This window comes from Microtus oregoni, unplaced genomic scaffold, assembly GCF_018167655.1.
Source record: "Microtus oregoni isolate MIOR12 unplaced genomic scaffold, Mior012 000022F_ref0000154, whole genome shotgun sequence".
Classification (NCBI taxonomy): domain Eukaryota; kingdom Metazoa; phylum Chordata; class Mammalia; order Rodentia; family Cricetidae; genus Microtus; species Microtus oregoni.
The window spans coordinates 10,300,584-10,317,645 of record NW_024543081.1 but is presented as its reverse complement, the minus strand read 5'-3'; the positions used below and the strand labels follow the sequence as shown (position 1 = coordinate 10,317,645).

At 48.0% G+C, this 17,062-nt stretch overlaps 1 protein-coding gene across 2 annotated transcripts in view; it reads right to left on the bottom strand.

Annotated features, from left to right (window-relative positions):
* A4galt (alpha 1,4-galactosyltransferase (P blood group)) overlaps positions 1-16,382 on the bottom strand; it is a 30,426-nt gene extending 14,044 nt beyond the window's left edge. For both annotated transcript variants that reach the window (XM_041671723.1, XM_041671722.1), the window contains exon 1: positions 16,363-16,382. The gene's annotated coding sequence lies outside the window, so the exon portion shown is untranslated. The remainder of the gene's footprint in view (positions 1-16,362) is intronic.
* Between the last annotated feature and the right edge of the window lie 680 nt (positions 16,383-17,062).

The window sequence follows — 17,062 nt, the reverse complement described above, 5'->3', positions numbered from 1 at the left end:
TGTACCTCCAAATCGGAGCTGTCCTGGGAAACAACACGTGGTTTGCTGGCTGAGGACACGTGGAACCCTGGGCTCTGGAACCAGGTTTCTTCACAACAGCTCTGCCTAAACACCGACGTCTAAGCACACCAGCAGCTCCGGTGGTGAGTTTTCGCCTTCCAGCCCCCAACCACAGCCTTCGCTCATGTTTGTCTCTGGTTGCTTCCCATAGCTAAAAATGTGATGGACGACGCAGGGTTGGCCCTCCCCGCTAGTTAGCACTGGACACGCTGTGCAGTCATTCAATTTGGGGGCCCAGGGTCCCTCGGACTTTTCCTTCTCCCTTTTCTTTCTTTTCTTTTGGACCAGTCGTAAATGGTCCCTGCCGTGAGAGACTGCTCAGAGCGACCTCTAGCCTCTCTGGCTTCTGAGTTTCTTTAACACCCCACCCGTAGAGAGAGGCCACTCTTCTATAGGCCCTGTGGTGGTTTTTGTGGGTTTTCACGTTTTCCTGCCTGCAGTCCGAGCTCTTCCTTTCTGCCTCTCTCTCAAAGAGGCAGCTTCTGCTTCTCTCCCTTCTCCCCACTTTTCCTCTCCCCCGTTTCTTTCTTTCTGCCTCTCTCCCTTCTCCCCTTTTCCTTCCATAACCCACTAAATACCCACTTCCTCTTCATGGTAGTTATCCATCCTGATCTCTCACCCACCATGCGGCTCCTTGTCTAGGACCCACTGGCCCTCATGGCCCTCGGGCCACTCAGGGGCTCCCAACCCAGGACTGGCTGGCTGCCTTCATGGGCCGCAGTGGTCTTGGGACCTGCTGCCCACTGCCGCCACTTGGGGACCTGCAGCGTTTCTGTCGCTGCCCCCCTCAGGGAACCACAGCATTTTACTTTTACCATAACACTAACATCGTTAAGCTGTAGCAGTTTGGTAAACTAAGTCATACAGAAGAAAACTGTTGTGTTCTATAGTGGTGCACTGTAAAAGGATCAGGAAAGACACCAATCTCTCTGTGGACTGTGTTTATGAGTTAAAGGAACTTCCATTCAGAAATTGTCATTTTTTAAGACTAGCCTGAACAGGGATGAAGCTATAAAACCCTAATCTTATAAGATTTATAAGTTATACATTATATAACTTACAAGTTAATAGTCAAGTCACTTCATAAAGGATCAAATCCTTTGATTTGTTCAGATTTAGCTTCTCAGATATGTTTTCATATCTGAAACTAGAAACAAACTGCTTTTGTCTAGTTTAGATATACTTATCTGACTATGATCCTCAAATGCTTCAGAGATCAGAGAATATGGCATTTAAAATGTTTAATAAAAAGGCTTTTCCTGATAGAGACATGCCAACTCCTAGTAGTACCCTTTATCCTCCAAAGATGGTGGGCACAGAATTTCCACCTGGGGCTTGCTTTAAATGTAGCCAATCTAGTTAAGGAGCAGTAAAAACTGCTTTTCACCTCAACTGCTGCCAAGATCTTGTTCAGACTGTGGACAAGCAGTACACTGGGGAATTGATTGTCCTGCTTTGCCTAGACAAGATGGGTCAGGCCCCCAAGTTCCTACTCCACAGGAAAGTCTGTCAGATCTTCTCGGCCTGGCAGCTGAAGACTGATGCTGTCTGGGGACCCCTGTCCCCAATGACCAGGGCAGAACCTGGGGTAGCTATCTAGGTAGTTAGTAAGTCCCTGTCATTGTAACAGATTTGGAAGCTACTTGGTCTTCAATTCAGCTTACTCAGGTGAACTGTATCCTTTCCAGATCTGATGGTGTTTGATGACTAGGCTACTGACGGCTTTGCCAGTTTTACAGTCCACACCCCAAGGCTACAACCACCGTGGTAGTTTTTTTAGTTAGTTCCTTAGTTAAGTTTCTTGTTAAACAACACAAATGGGAGCTGGGTGGTGGTGCACACCTTTAGCCCCAGCACTCAAGAGGCAGAGGCAGGTGGATCTCTGTGAGTTTGAGGCCAGTCTGGTCTACAGAGCTAGTTCCAGGACAGCCATGGTTACACAGAGAAACCCTGTCTCGGGAAAACAAAAACAGAGAGGTTTGCCTTGTTCAAAGACTTCATAGTAAAGGATAAACAGGTTTCAGGATATACACCTTTGCACTAAAGGAACACAGGAAATGATTTAAGTTGTAAAGGCATAACTAAATGGTGTAAGGCATGTAAAGCTGTTTGGGACTTCTGTCCCCTTCCTATGCTATTGTTATGCTGGAACGGCAGAGGTTCAGGGCTTTAGCACTGACACACGGAGTTCTGATGAACCGATACAGCGCCTACTACTCAGCCACCAGCTCAAGATTGTAAACTTCCCCCGGTTGTCTTCTAAGTGTAGACTTACAGGAATGTCTCATCGGGCTAAAACCAGGCTCTCTGGACATGGGAAAAGTGTTCACGCCTTTTAACCCAAAATCACAGCCGTTGCTATGACACCGAGGTGTAAATCTGTCCCAGCTGTTCTCCAGGCACCTGCATGTTCCTGTGGAAAAAGCGCCGCTACAGAATCAACGAATCTGGTCTGGTGGAAACTAACACCCACTCATTCCAGAAGCTGTCTGAAGAACTTTGCTAACAAAACCAGGGCACACCTCCTGTGGGGCCCAGGCTGCACAGCTGCCTTGGCAGGCAGGGCAGCACTGGGTTGTAGCCTTAAACTGACACCACCCAGGGAGGGCCATCATCTAAAGGGAAGTACTTAACATTCCAACCATTAGATAAGATTAGATGAGACCACCAGAAGTCCCTGAGCTAAGGACTCACCAATTAATTCTTTTGCCAAGACCCCTAGACAAATATCAGTCAATCAGGGTCCTGAACCCTGGAAATTCCCTCACCCCAACCTCTACTATGATAAAAACCCTATCCTAACTGGGCTTGGCACTCTCTGTTCTCAACCGCTGTGCTGGACAGATGGAGACTACAGGCTCAAGCTAGAATAAAGGCTCTTTGCTTTTACATACAGGTCTCGGTTTCCTACTTGATTTTGGGGGGCACAACATCTCCATTCCATTCTTTCTGGCAGTCTTCACTCTTACCATGGCCAGTCCCACTCAGACAGCCGGTGGTAATAATCTACTTTTCTCTCCTAGCAACTTGCATTTTCTGCTTCCTCCCAGAAGAAAAGAGACTCGTGAGGGTCTCCAAGGTGGTGGTTAACCAAATGCCTCTTCCACTGAGCACAAGTTCATCTCCTGACTCCCTACATTGTTTCATGCCCACAGGAAGTAGTCAGGTTTGAACTGGCACTCATATACCCAGAAAGGTGGGGATGTTCAGTTGGAACCTCCAGCCTGATCCAGATCCCTGTCTCTGTCTCCAAACTGTGCCCTCTCAGAGAATCGCCAACAAAGGGAAAGCATCAAAATACCCAGTTCTGTGTTCTTGGAGGCTACAGCAGCCCAAGTCCCCGCCCAGGCATTCCAGCTTTTGATCACACTTGGGCACAAACCCAGCCTGTGGCAGACACATCATCTGCCCTCGCCTACAACCTATATAAGCTCCCTGCTTTAGTTCAGGCTTGTGACTTCTCCTGCCTCAATTTCTGGGGCTGCAACTCATCCGGGAGTTGCTTTGCTCAAATAAACCTGTGCATGTTCAATTCGGCTCGATCTGCTTTGTTAAGTCGGCTGAGAAATCTATTATCAGGGTAAAGAAAACGCATTACCAAGTCCATTTCCCAGAACCCATGTGAGGCATGGGTTCCAGCTTCAGGGGATCCAACTTCCTCTTCTGACCTCCATGCACCCCACACGTCACACACACACACACACACACACACACACACACACACACACAAGAAAAAAAATTTCAACAGGCATGGTGTACATGGCTTTAAATCTCAGCACTCAGGACGCAAGAGCAGGCCGATCTCTGAGTTTTAAGGTCAGCCTGGTCATAGCAGGAGCTCCCCGGACAGCCAGGTCTCCACAGAAAAACCCTGTCAAAACAAACAAACAAAAAACCAAAACAAACAAATAAAAAACAAAGAAGCAGGAAAAACAAAAACCAAAACAAAATAAAAGGAGGGAGGGAGGAACAGGAACGGGTCGGTGATGCATGGGAAGCTGAAGCAGGAAGGATTGAGACAGACACACACACACACTCCTACCTAGAGACCAATGCCCAATTGAAAAGAATTATCAATGAAGAGGAGACAAGATTACACCCTTGGACAGAGGTCATCTTGGAGGAACACTTGAGCAATGACAGCAAGGGTATGACCACATTGCTCAACCAGGATATGGTTGATGACCAGCCAGATCACAGCTCAACCCGGACTGTTTCATTAGGCATGCCCCTTCCCTAATTTTCTACCATTTAAACCTAAATTGGAAGTTACTGGACTTCTTCATTCCTTTTCCCATGCGATCAAATAAACCTGGGTTTTGCTATTACTCCTCTCAACTGCCTCTGGGACAGGTGGCCTTCCTGGGTTTAATGGGCTGCTATGATTAGAGCCCTGGCTTTTACCCTAAGAACTATCGTCACTGGGCCAAGAAGACGGCTCAGCAGATGAAAGGCAATTGCTGTGTAAATCTGATGACCTGAGTCGAACCCCAGAACCCACAGTGGAAGGAACATTATCCTCTGATCTTCACAAATGTGCTGTGTCCCTCTGTAGTGAGATTTTGTTTGCGTTTTAACCAATAAGGCTTGCCTAAAGATCAGAGTGCACAAAGCCGGGCGGTGGTGGCGCACGCCTTTAATCCCAGCACTCGGGAGGCAGAGGCAAGCGGATCTCTGGGAGTTCGAGGCCAGCCTGGTCTACAAGAGGTAGTTCCGGGACAGGCACCAAAGCTACAGAGAAACCCTGTCTCGAAAAACAAAAAAAAAAAAAAAAAAATCTGAGTGCACAGCCAAGCCACTAGACGCCAGGGAGTTGTGGTATACACCTTTAATCCCAGGACTAGGGAGACAGAGGCAAAAGGGATCTCTGTTAATTCAAAACCACCCTGGGCTACACAAGGCTGAATCTGTTTAAAAGAGAAACAGAGCTCACACAAAGGTGATCCCAGCACTAGGGAGGTGGGGACAGGAAGGGATATGGCTGGGAGGAGAGGGCAAGGTTAGGCGGGAGATGAAAGTTCGGAGCAGTCTGGGGTGGATCACCCCTGCAGTCTGAGGACAGAATTGCCCCTTTGGTCTGAACACTGATAGAGGTGAAAGGTCTCTCTAGTAGCTGTCTGCTCTGTCTTCTCTGAGCCTTCAGCTTTCGCCCCCCTAGTATCTGGCTCAGGGTTTCATTCATAATTCGAATTCATGTTACATGCCTCAACTCCCCTGAAAGATGGCAGAACTAAGAATCTCCCCTAGACCTGCTCACAGTATCAGCTAAAATGGGGCAGAGCCATGAAGAAGGTGAGGAGGACAGACAAAGGACATCTCTTTGTTCAAATGATAAATGCTACTCAAAAATGTGGCTGGAGTATTTTATCTTTATATCCACGTGCAAACCAGGCTATGTGTCCCTCGATGCCAGGACTCTGGAGCAGGGGAATCCAGAGTTCAAGCTCAACCTGGACTACAGGGCAAGACTCTATATAAAAATCAGAGGGGCTAGAGAGATGGCTCAGTGGTTAAGAGCATTGCCGGTTCTTCCAAAGGTCCTGAGTTCAATTCCCAGCAACCACATGGTGGCTCACAACCATCTGGAATGAGGTCTGGTGCCCTCTTCTGGCCTGCAGACATACACACAGACAGAACATTGTATACATAATAAATAAATATTAAAAAAAAAAATCAGAGAGGGGCCAGAGAGGTAATTCTGCTTGATTAAGAGCACTTGCTGGTCTTGCAGAGGACCCAGGTTTGATGTCCTGCGCCCACACAGTAGCTCACAACCATCTGTAACTCCAATCCTCGGACATCTGATGCCTTCTGACCTCCTCAGGAACAGGCAGGCACATAGTCCACACACACACTTTAGGAAAAACTCATATACATAAAGTAATCTTTTAAAATTAAAAAAAAAATCAGAGATTAAGCAAGAGAAAGAGAAGAACAACCACTTAGACAAAGAAGGGGGAAAAAATAATAAATAAATAAATCTTTAAAAAAAAAAAAAAAAAGAAGGGGGAAAAAATCCTTCCTAAATCAGGACCATGGAGTCATGGAGCTTTTGTTCCGTGTGCTGGCTACTTTTGTGTCAACTTGATACAAGCTAACTGAGAGGAGGGAGCCTCAATTAAGAAAATGCTCCCGCCGGGCAGTGGTGGCACTCGGGAGGCAGAGGTAGGTGAATCTCTGTGAGTTTGAGACCAGCCTGGTCTACAAGAGCTAGTTCCAGGACAACCTCTAAAGCTACAGAGAAACCCTGTCTCGAAAAAGAAAATGCTCCCATAAAATCAGGCTGTAGGCAAGCCTGTAGGGCATTTTCTTATCTAGTGAAGATGGGGAAGGCCCAGCCCATTGCTGGTGGCGCCATCCCTGGGCAGATGGTCCTGGGTTGTGTAAGAAAGCAGGCTGAGCAAGCTTTCCTAGCAAAGCAGTGAGCTCTCCAGGTAACCTCTCCAAGGCCTCTGCATCACCAGCTCCTGCCTTTGGGTTCCGCCCTAACTTTCCTAAACAATGAACTACAAAACTCAAAGATAAAATTAATTAACCCTTTCCTTCCCAAGCTGCTTTTGGTCATGCTTTTTATCACAGCAATGGAAACCGTAAGACATTTGCTTTTAGTGTGTGTGTGTGTGTGTGTGTGTGTGTGTGCTGGGGTGTAGTAGGATTACACGTGTGGAGATCAGAGAACAACTTAACATGGGTTTGGAAACCTGAACTCAGGTTACCAGATCACAAGTCAGATGCCTCTACCCACTAAGGCAGTGGTTCTCAACTTTCCTAACGCTGCGACCCTTTAATACAGTTCCTTGTGTTGCGGTGACCCCCAGCCATAACATCTCACTGTTACTTCATAACTATAATTTTGCTACTGTTATGAATTATAATGTAAATATCTGATCTGGGACCCCTAGAAAGTCATGACCCACAGGTTAACAATCACTACTCTAAGGCATTTTGCTGGCTCAGAACAGTTTGGTTTGGCTTGATTTTATTGAGTCAGGGTTTCACTACATTATCTCTGCTTAAATGGGGCTCACTATGTAGACCAGGCTGGCCTGGAACTCACAGAGATCCATCCATTCCTACCTCCCTCCTGTGTCTTCAGGCTTGGCACTGACAGTTTTGATATGTTTTTAGGTTTATTAATTTTTTATTTATTTCTATTTCACGTGCATGGGTGCTTTGCCTGCATTTATGTCTGTGAAGATTTTGGATCCACTGGAACTAGAGTTATAGACAGACCTATATGTGAGCTGCCACGTGGGAGCTGGGAATCGAACCTGGGTCCTCTGGAAGAGCAGTCAGGGCTCTTGACAGCTGAGTCATCTCTCCAGTCCCAGGTTTATTTATTTTTACTTTACATGTCTGAGTGCTTCGCTTGTACGTCTGTAGTTGCACCATGTGCCTGCCTCATTCCTGAAGAGGGCATCAGATCCCCCGGAACTGGAGTCACGGATGTTTGTGAGCCGTGTTGGTGCTAGACCTGTAAACCAGTGCTCTGCAAGAATAGCCAGCGCTCTTAACGACTGAGTAGATTCTCTCCAGCTTCTAGGACCACAGGTTTTTTTTGTTTTGTTTTGTTTTGGTTTTTCAAGACAGGATTTCTCCGTAGCTTTGGAGCCTGCCCTGGAACTAGCTCTTGTAGACCAGGTTGGCCTCGACCTCACAGAGATCTGCCTGCTTCTGCCTCCTGAGTGCTGGGATTAAAGGCGTGAGCCACCACTGCCTAGCTAGGACCACAGTTTTTAAAAAGCAACCCCCCCCCCCCAGGCTGGTTAAAGAATTTTTCCGCCCCATCACATGGCAGGGAAGATTCCAGACATCTGTATTCAGTACCGGATGTATTCACTTAGCTCTCTTTTAAACAGTTTGGCCCCAAATTTATATTTGAACTCACGTATCTTTAAGAAGAAAAATATTTTAATTGAAAGTTATATTATTTATTTGCTTGTTCTGTGTGTGTGTAGGGGGTGTGGGGTGAGGGTGTGTGCGCGCTATGGCAAGCATGTGGAGGTCATAGGACAACTACAGATACAGTTACAAGAATGACCAGTAACAAAGAGTATAAGACCAAACAATTTAAGTGATTGTAAAGAAAGTATCAGAAAAAATACAAAGAAAGAAAACTGCCAGTGTCAGCACAGACTATAATCCCAGTACTGGGGAGAGGGCAGCAAGAGGATCAGGAATTCAAGATTATCTGGAAAAACGGGGGTACAGAGAGAGAGGGGGGGAGAGAGAGAGATTTCAAAAAAAGATTAAGAGAATAAAATGACCAATCTAAATGGAATTCATTTGTGATTTGATATTAGAAATACATTCATATAATTAATCATATTAATAAACCCAAGGGTCCCAAGTGATATTAAGAAACATTTTTTTGGGACGGGCGGTGGTAGCATACGCCTTTAATCCCAGCACTCGGGAGGCAGAGGCAGGCGGATCTCTGTGAGTTCGAGACCAGCCTGGTCTACAAGAGCTAGTTCCAGGACAGGCTCCAAAGCTACAGAGAAACCCTGTCTCAAAAAACCAAAAAAAAAAAAAGAAAAAGAAAGAAACATTAAAAAAAAAAGCAGTCTGCATTAATTTTTAGTAAGAAAGAAATCAAGGCCTATGTCCTTAAATTATGTAGACTAACACAAAAGTCAGGGGCCAGATTCATACCCAGGGGGATGTGGAATCTCGGGTTCATCCCCTGGGGCTGGGCCATAACATGTATATACAGTGGCCAGCCCAGTCACTGCCGCTCACTGTTGTACCCACTGTACCCCTGCAAGCAGAAAAGAAGAAATTAGCTGGGCGGTGGTGGCGCACGCCTTTAATCCCAGCTCTCAGGAGGCAGAGGCAGGTGGATCTCTGTGAGTTCAAGGACAGCCTGGTCAACAAAATGAGTTCTAGGGGAGCCAGGGATACACAGGGAAACCCTGTCTTAATTAAATAATAATAATGATAATAAAACATTAAAAAAACAACAACAACAAAGCCTTGTCCTGTTGGAGGGAGTGAGGCCGCTTGTTCGTTCCCGGCTGTTCAGCCCTGAAATAATCACATAGAAACTGTATTAATTAAATCACTGCTTGGCCCATTAGCTCTAGCTTTTTATTGGCTAACTCTTACATAATAATTTAACCCATTTCTATTAATCTGTATATCACCACGAGGTCGTGGCCTACCAGCAAAGTTTCAGCAAGTCTATCTCAGGTAGTGGCGGCTCCGCCTTCCTTCTCCCAGCATTCAGTCCAGTTTTCCCCGCCTACCTTAGTTCTACCCTATCAACAGGCCAAGGCAGTTTCTTTATTCATTAACCAATAAAAGCAACAAAGAAGGGCCTCCCACACCATTGTCCCAAAACAAAAAAACAACAACAAAACCAAAAACAAATAATACAGGGCTAAGGCTAACAAATCACTAAGGTCTTGTTTTTCCTACAATATAAAGAGATCCCAGAATTACAAAATATCACCCCAAAAGAAAATGGACAAGGACATTTGAACATAAACTATGACCCTTTAATAATTATGCAAGATCAAGGAGAGTTCTTTTGTTGCTGTTTTTGAGACAGTATCTCCAGGTGCCCTGTTGGCCTCAAACTCAGTGTAGTTGGGCAAGGCCTTGAACTCCAGATCCTCCTATCTCACCTCCTGACTGTTGAGATTGTGCCTTTGCACCATCAAACCCAGGGCTCCATGAATGCTAGGCAAGCAACCAATCACCTGGGCCAGATCCTTGGGCCGGCCGCCAGGATACTTTTCAATGGAGAAGAAATGCAAAAGGAACCACACAGATAACAACTTACCCAATCAGAATTGGCAAAACCAATCGCAGAGCTGGGGAGACAAAGGCACGTGGATCCCTGGGATCCCTGGCAACCAGTCTGACCTACCTGGTGCCTCCAGGTCAGTGTTTGTCTCAACAACAATAAAAAAACCAAGGGGGACAGCCAAGGACACACCAGAGGGTGACCTCAGTCACACACACGAACACACACCAATCCCTGTAGCAGCTAACGTGCTCTGGGGATTTGTCCCACAGAAAGGTGACATTTGCGCGATGTTGTAGGTCACAGATTTGTTTGCTGTCAGAAAGATTAGAAAACCCCAAGGTTGGCTGGGTGGTGGTAGCGCATGCCTTTAATCCCAACACTCGGGAGGCAGAGGCAGGTAGATCTCTGGGAGTTCGAGGCCAACCTGGTCTACAAGAGCTAGTTCCTGGACAGGCACCAAAGCTACAGAGAAACCCTGTCTCGAAAAACCAAAAAAAAAAAAAAAAAAAAAAAAAGAAAACCCCAAGATCCTTCTTAAACTTCTTAAAGGGGACTGAATCAGGACACAGTCGCTCCCTAAGCCTAAGCATCCAGGCAGCGCACACTTACAAGGTCTCTGAATGTGACTGGATTACCTCAGACTTTTCTCCAGGATCAAATGCAGTAACTAATCCAGAGGAATGCTGCCTATAAATTACTGACTCCCATCCAAAGACAAAAACTGTTTCTTATTGGAGGAGGGTCATCTTTCTATCTATTATTTCATTGGTTAAATAAAGAAACTGCCTTGGCCCTTTAAAAGGACATAAAATTAGGTAGGCGGAGCAAACAGAACAGAATGCTGGGAGAAAGAAGCTGGGTCGAGGAGTCGCCATGATTCTCCCACTCCAGACAGACGCAGGTTAAGATCTTTCCTGGTAAGCACACCTCGTGGTGCTACGCAGATTATTAGAAATGGGTTAAGAGGCTGAAACTAATGGGCCAGGCAGTGTTTAAAAGAATACAGTTTCCATGTAATTATTTCGGGTATAAAGCTAGCCGTGCGGGCGGCTGGGTGGCGGGACACAGCCCCGCTGCTCCTATTACAACAGTTTCTGAGATAAGGTCTCACTGTGTAGCATTGGCTGGCTGGGAACTCACAGAGATCCCCCACCTCTGCCTCCCCAGTGCTCGGATTTAAGGAATAAGTCACAACTGTAACTACTGTAACCCATCTGACCTCCTGAGGGCACAAATAAGGACACACATTGTGGCCTTCCCAAGAGCACCTTCCCTGTTCCTCCAAGGGTCACTCCTGTCCTGTACCGGAACTGCAGTTGGCTTCCTTGGGCCAGGGTGAGGTTACCCTCTGATTCCTTGTGAAAGGCACCATAAGGCCCCATGAACCTGAGCCCCAGGACCTTCTCGCAGCCTCATACACCCAGGTGACTGCAATAATCCTCCCAAAGGGCGGCTAGAAGTTTCTGCCTGAGTTAGAAAAGCACTGGATTTGGTCCACTTGAAAGTTTCTACACTTGCCCAGAATGGTGGTGCACACCTTTGATCCCAGCACTGGAGAGGCAGAGGCAGGTAGATCTCTCTGAGTTCCAGGCTAGCCTGGTCTACATTGGGAGTTCCAGGAGAACTGGGACTACAAAAAGAGATCTGACATCAAACAAAACAAAACAAAACAAAGAAACAAAAGAAAACCATGTCCCGGCTCCTGTTCAGTGGGTAGTGGTTGCCTAGCAAGGATAAACCTGCAGTGGGATATAATCCTTCTGTACACAGTGAATATATACTCCTCTCATTGATTAATAAAGAAACTACCTTGACCTATAGCAAGGCAAAATAAGGCCAGGCAGGAAAGCCAAACTGAAAATACAGAGAAAGGCGGAGCCAGCGCTGGGGAAGCAAGATGTTAGAAAACAGGTAAAGCCACAAAACCACACTGCAAAATGTAGATGAACAGAAATGGGTAATTTAAGTTGTAAGAGCTAGTTAGTAATAAACCTGAGCTATAGGCCAAACATTCTGCAATTAATATGTGTGATTATTTGAGACCCAGTGGTCAGGACAAAAGTTCCACATCTATTTACGTAAACCCTAGGTCCTATCCACAACACTGTAGACAGTGACCATGGTGGCTCACTCCATAATCCTAGCATTTGGGAGGTAGGGGCAAAGAAGAACAAAAACTCGAGGTAATCCGCAGGTGAGTTCAAGGCTAGCCTGGACTACGTGAGAGCTCATCTCAGAAATGAAATAAAAAATAATAAGATTAAAATGATTAGGGCTGGAGAGATGACTCAGCAGTTAAGAGCACTGGCTGCTCTTGCAGAGGAATTTGATTTGATTTCCTGCACCCACATAGAGGCTCATGAGTGTCTGTTCCCCTCTGGCTACTGAAGGCAACAGGCACACATGCGGTGAACAGACATATATGCAGGCAAAACACTCACACACATACAATTCTTTGAAGGTTAAAAAATAACATTAAGCTGGACACATGGTAACACACACCTGTAATCATAGCATTTGGGAGACTGAGACAGGAGGATTGACCCAAGTTTGAACCAAACTGGACCACACAGCAAGGCTGTTTCCATCTCCCCATCTCACACACCCAATTGAATTAAAATACACCTAAAAGCGTAGAGTGCTTCTTTGCCTAGCTCATGCATAATTAACATAAAATTATTAATAATAAGCGGCAGAACAGGAAAATGGCTCATGCTGGGAAAGCCTTGAAACCTAAACTCAGTCCGTGATATCCATGAAGAATCAGCTTTACAGCATTGTCCTCTGATCGCCACACACCAGTGCCTACACACACACACACACACGCAACAGTAATTTTTTAAAAATATAGCTGAGTGGTGGTGGCACGATCTTCAGGCGAATCTCTGAGTACAAGGCCAGTCTGGTCTACAGAGTAAGTTCCAGGTCAACAAAGGTTACACAGAGAAATCCTCTCTCAAAAAACCAAAACCAAAAACCAAACAAACAAAAAAAACCCACCCCAATATATGCACACACACACACACACACACACACACACACACGGGTTAGCTTGGCAGCAGAGTATATTCTTTGCCTCCATGAATGAAAATGAGGACATGACCACTCCTAGGTATGGTTGAGGAGGTTTTTATTGTAGATCTGAGAAAGTACAGACAGAGGGATCTGGGAAGAGTCCAGACTGAACTGGGTCGGGCCATGATAGAAAAGAAGGGGGGCGGAGGGGAGGCCAAGCAGACTAAGAGAGAAGTTGAGGACCAAGAGAAGAGAAACAATGAGAAACTGGAGGGAGGGAAGCAAAATCCCGCCTCTGGGCTCGAGAGTGAGGGTAGGGGGTGGGCGGGCCGAGAAGTTTCCACTGTTAGTAACTCACTGGGTTTGGTCCACTTGATAGTTTGTGTGCACGGTGGCCCAAGCTCCCCGTTTACCAGCTTACACTAGCAGGCGTGGCCTCAGAGGTTGTATTTTCAGATGGGGTGAGTCTGTGGGAGAACCTGGGCCGAGGGGAGAGGTGCAGGGTCTAGACTGGAAAGAAAGGCCATTCTCCCAGCCCAGGAGGGAAGGGTACTGTACCCAGAAGGAAATGAAGGTCCCCAGGGAGGGAGAAAGGGACACTCAGTCACACTGGGGCTGCTGGACTCCACTTCTTAAAATCTATTCAGACTCAAAGCCCCCAAAGGGAAACAACCACGTGAAGTATTTCCCCATTCCTGGAGTGTTTACCAGTGGGGGATGTCAACACCTGAGGACTCCAGATGTCAGAGACTCAGTCAGTCCAACCCTAGCAGCTGGCATCAAGGAAGCCCCAGATATCCTTCAGTTGGGGTACAGAAGCCCTGTCCCTGCTGAAGAGTCTCATCTCCCCCAAGGGTACTCAAAGGTACTTTCTCCCAATTCTTGCCCTTCCTTCTCCCAGATACAGATTGATTTCCTCCTACTTCCCGGGTCCCCTGGGGCCTCAGACTAGGGTGACTTCCTCCATCCTAGGTCTCCGCAGAGCCCTTTTCTGCCTATTCACAATCAGCTTCTAAATGTAGCCAAGTCTCTCAGTAAACATCCATCAACATACACCCACACACACAAAGGAAAATTAAATTAAAAAATCTGCTCCTTGTGGGGGGTGGAGTGAAGACTAGTTGCTACACTGCTAAATTGCATGAAGCCCTAAATTTGATGCCCAGCACCCAAAAAAACTGGACACTGCAGTCAATAGTCCCATCATTCTGGGAGGCAAGAGAATTGGAAGCTTAAGGACCACCTTAACACAACATAGCGCAGAAGCCTGCACAGAGCTGCCTGAGACTCTATCTCAAAACAAACAAACAAAAAACCCCAAACAAACAAACCCATGAAACTCAGCTCCCAGAGCTGGGAACAGCTTAGCAGTTAAGAGCACTTGTTGCTCTTTCAGAGGACCCAGGATTGCTTCCCAGGCACCACACGGTGATGACTCTCAACTCCCAGTTTAAGAGGACTGGACACCCTTTTTGACTTCCAAGGACACCAGGCACCAGTGGGGTTCACATACATACAAGCAAAATGCTCAGACACAGAAAGAAAATAAATAAATCTCAAACCAAACCACCACGGCAAAAACCCCAGCTCTTCAAACATGTCCATGTAGCGACAGGAGCAGAAAGCTAAACTACAATAGAGAAGGAACCATTTGCGGAAGGCAGGACAAGGGGCAAAGCCGTCACTGAAGAGCTGGCACTGCTGGACACATCGCACAAACCCTGGGTTCCTCCTTTTCATTTCTAGGGAAAACCGAGATACACCCACAGCCTGAGGAAGTGTGCCAAGACTCAGGGTTTCAGTGGAGCCAGCTGAGAGACATTCTTATTCTCACACACTGACCAGTTAATTCTTTTCTGGGAAAATCCAGCAATGTATACATGTATGCATTTATTAGAATGTAACAGTATCTAGGTGGGCACAGCATGGGGGGTGGGAAGGGCCTTTAATCCCAGTATCAGGGAGGCAGAGGCAGGCAGATCTCTGAGTCGGAGATCAGTCTCGTCTCCATAGAGTTCCAGGACAGGCAGGGCTACACAGTGAGACCCTGTCTCAAAACAAAAAGTACCAGTAGCTAAAAGAAACAAATGCATTACAAAACAATAACCAGGGCAGTTGAGGTGGCTCGGTCAACAAAGGTGTCACTTTGGGTCATTGAACACTATGGACTAAGATTTCCATACCCACCAAGAGCAGGCTGATTTGGGCTGATGCGGTAGGTCCCGGCCTACCCTGGGCCACTCCTCCCACTGAGTCACAACCTCTCCCTGAGACTAATCCTGTCAACCTAGACAGTTGCAGGGCCATAACTGAAGTAAAGAAAGTAAACCCAAGAGAATTCCAGGTAGGAGCCCTCATACTGAGCGGTTCACGAGCCGCTGGAAAAACATTGTCAAAAACAAAACACACACACACAAAACAAAAACCAGGAGGCCGGTTCTCCCTCCACCCAGCTCCGGTGCATTTAGGCCTTTGATTTGAGGACTTTCCTTTGTGGGACTTCCGCTTAAAGCGTTTAGGTGGCTTTAGGGACCCACACAAGGTCAAAGGCTGGGGTGATTGCGGGTGCAGTTGAGGGGCGGGGGCAGCCCTACTATACCGGATTCCTCATTCTTTAGGAGAAAGCAGAAAGGTCAGAGCGGTGTAGGGGGAGAGGTAGGCATTTCGGAACCGGGTGGGGTTGCAGCAGATGGATTGCCGTGGACGTGAGAGATTAGAGGGTCCACGAAGAGACTTTTAATTTCCATCAAAAGAGAGGTTCAGCAGAATGATAAGCAGATGAGAACTTCTAGTCCCATGCAAGGAAACGGAGGTTAGGGGGTTCGCCCTAACAGCGAAGACGCGTAGATAGGATAAATCTCCTAGCTGCAGCCTCTTCCAATCCCATCAGACTTCAATTCCACCTCAATTGTTCTCATCTGGAGGAGGCGAGAGCGTGCTGATCCCCAGACCGAGCGCTGGGATCAGTGGCTCCATGCCGGCTTTCCTTGCTCTCTAGCTCTTTCCCAGGCTATCCCCTCCACCTAAAGACCCTTCCCCGTGCGGCGGGTCCGAGGCCGGAGCAACCGGAAAGGCAGTGCCGCCGACTCCCGGTCCGCAGCCCTCCTTGCAGCGCGCGGTGGTCCAGTCCTCTCCCGGACTCGCCACGCCGCGGCCTCCCAGAACTCCTGCGCGCGCAAGGTCGCCGAGCAGCGCTTTGGCAACGGGCTTCGGATCCCCAGTCGTCCCCCTCCCCGGTGGACCTCACCCACCAAGAGCCGACGGGGCTGCGGGGTGAATCTCGGAACCCCTAGCCGGCCCAGACTAGCCCGCGCAGGGCTCAACTTCGGGGCGCAGCTCGGGTACAGGCGGTGATGGAGGGACCACAGCGCAGAACTGGTGGGCGGATAATTGTCACCTGTGGAACAGGTGGCAAGGCGGGAACCCGGGTCTCTGGGGTCTCGAGGCTCACCTCCCCGCCCTGCCAAGATCAGGGGAGCCCTGGATCCCAACGAGTACTCCCGCCCGCCGCCTTGACCCCGAGCCCCAAGTACCTCTGGCTCCCGCGGCGGCGGGCAGCTACTGCGGCCCTGGAGGGCGGTGGCTAGAGCACAGAGGACAGGAGCGCCGCCCCTCCAGCCCTGGGCGGGATCAGCCCGCCCTGCCCGGCGGGTCCCTGCACAACCTTTCGCCTGAAGCTTGTCCTCAGAGTCTACAGGAAGCCCGAAGGGGGGTGGTATGGGGGGTGTTGACTGAACGGGGACCACGACCTGAGTCATCGCTAGCCGGTAACCAACAGGTGCGAACCGCTTTCTGAGCCTCCGGGCCACCCACGCTACACAACGTGCAATCCTATTCTGAGACCCTAGTTCTTTCTCTAATCCACGCTGCCCTCGAACTCCTAGCAGTCCCCTTGCGTCAGCCTCCCAAGCGCTGGGAAGACAGGAATGAGTCCCCAACCCCTGGTTCCGTTTTCTCATTTTTACAGATGAAGAAAAAAACAAAAATCCAGGCTCAAAGCAGTTTGGGTAGTTACTTGAATGTACTGCAGTTGAGAAGGAGAGAGTGTGAACTGGAGTCGGCCAGACGCCACTTCCCAGCGTCTATTGAAAACACTCTCCACTCCCTGGCCTGCTATGATCCAGGGAAGGGCTGGGCCCACTGCAAGCTGTCCCTTAGAGGCAGTTTCCCAGCCAGCTCTCCTCCCCTACTGGACGTCCGCCCCCCTTCGTCACTCTCGCCACACAAATCGGC